A 2,388-nucleotide genomic window follows, 5' to 3' on the forward strand; every position below is an offset into this window, starting at 1 on the left:
CTATTTTTTGTACTTTACGATTTGGATCTTCCTGTCTGAAGTGACAACAGGAATCTATCTCCACTCCATTTTTTCCCAAATCTTTATTGATGAAGTTACATATGTAACCTCATTGAAGTTACATATTTTTCTTCATATAATTCCTAACCAAATTTAAAATATTTTCTTATTGGTACGAATTGGATTTTTGCCCATTTTCTTTATAGCTACTTCTACTCTTGGCCTCATACAATCTTCTCTCAACACAGTGGCCAGAATGATCTTTTATAAAGGAAAATCAAATTCTGTTACTTGGAGCAGCTATGCTCAACCCTTATTGTACATTAGAATCACGAAGAGCATTGAAAAATACCCGTGCTCAAGCCTTACCCTGAGCCAACTAAACCAGAATCTCTGGGTGCAGGAGTAGGGCATCACCATTTTTAAAAGCCTTCCTCCTTCCCCATACCCTGATAACATATAGCCAACCTGTCCTGGAGTAAAAGCCAAAGTCTAATATCAGAAAGTGCTTCTTAAACTTTAGTATGTCTGAAAATTGCCTGGGGACCTTGTTAAAATGCAGGCTGTAAGTTTCAATAGGTCAAGGTAAGACCTGAGATTGTACATTTCTAATGTGCTTAGCGCTTTCAGTGGAGGCCGATGCTGTTGGTCCCAACATTATACCTGAGTGGCACAAGGTCCCCCTGTGGTCTGGATCCCTGCTTTTTGTCTAACTTTCCCTACTGCTCTCTTCCTTTCTCACTGCACTTCACAGCCTCTCATCATTCCACAAGCAAGTCAGCCACACACATGCCCACCTCCACCTTCAGCATTTGCACCCAATGACCCCCCTCTCCAGAATTTCCCTTTCTTCAGCTGCTGATGGTTACCTAGCACTGCTGAAGAAGTGAATGGATCCCAGGCCCATTTCACCTCTTCCCTCAGTAATCTGTGCACCAGTTACTCTTGGTGCTTACTATGCAAAATTGTAAGGAGAAATGTATAAATATGTTGTATTCATTAGTGAGTTCCATCTGTCTTTCTCATGTATCTTACTTCTGCCAAAATATATCATCCGTGTTATAATGATCTGGTAAAATAAATAGATGAAGTAGCATGGACACTGTGTCTTCCTTAATGTTTTGAAAAAATCATAAAATTTCTTGAACCTAGCACCCTTCTGGAACATTTTCAATTTATTCTATAAATTAAATCTATTTTCTTTGTCTGCTTGCGTAACGAATGGCTACATCTCCTTCTCAGATCAATAGTCGGAAAGAAGGCAGGTGAATTGACAGAGCTACTAAGTTAATTATCAGTGTCTAGCCTACTTAAGCACTGTGCATTTCTGCTTCTTGATGACTTTAAAGGTCACTTAGATGTTTAAAAATTGGAGTTGAAATTTCTAATCATTCTGTCCTTTCATAGATCCCATTCTCTATGTCTTCTTTTCTTCTTTAAGACCATCCTTAACAATTGTTTTTATCTAATATTTTTATGTCTACAATACTTGGGGTGAAAAATAAAATACTGAGATTTACTGAAGGTTCCATATTCTGGTATGGCATTGTCCTATTTAGTAGCATCTGCTTTACATACAATGCTAAAATGCATATCCTGAAGGCCTATTATGTTTTAAACAGTGATGTTAGGAAAACGAAGAATCTGAAGAGGTCAGTAGATTTGCTCTACAGTTAAACAGTGCATTTCAGGTAAACTGACCAATGATCTCATCTGTGAGTTTTAATCATAAGCATAAATATCTGCAGTTGCCATCTAACCTTGAGCATAGAGAAGGCGATTAACTCATTTGAGTCTAATAGGGAGAGCAAAAAACACCAGTAGGTTAACTCCACACACACATACTCTTCATTGCTCTAACTTGACTGAGTAGTCTGGTTCTCATAAGCCACACATCTGGGTTGTGAGCAGCAGAGCTACAGAGATAAGTTTCGTGTAAGTTCAACCATAGTGATTCTCTCTAGAAACTCATTGCATGAAAGAATTTAGAAATTCTCTTTTCCACTCTCAAGGTCCACACTGCTCTCTCCTGTGCCAACAGGCCAGGCATTTTCTTTCTCCACCAAAAGATCTGTAAACATTGAGTCATCTGTATGGATAACTTTCCTTACATGTTATTTTATTTTTTCAACCAGGAAAAAGTAAAACCACAATTTAAACCACTAGTGGCAGCCCAGAATTATTGAAAAACTAAAGAAGAAAAAAAATAGGATATGAGAAAATCTGCAATGACAAATCACCCCACACAGAGGAGAGATGAAGGGAAAAGGATGTTGTGAGAAATTACAAACAGAGGTAAGGACTATTTTTAAAAGAATCTTATGAAACACCTTATAATTCATTTCAAATGCCTCTAATTTTAGATAAGAAGTCACTATGAGATCCATG

This window comes from Pteropus vampyrus, unplaced genomic scaffold (genome assembly GCF_000151845.1).
Source record: "Pteropus vampyrus isolate Shadow unplaced genomic scaffold, Pvam_2.0 Scaffold350, whole genome shotgun sequence".
NCBI lineage: Eukaryota > Metazoa > Chordata > Mammalia > Chiroptera > Pteropodidae > Pteropus > Pteropus vampyrus.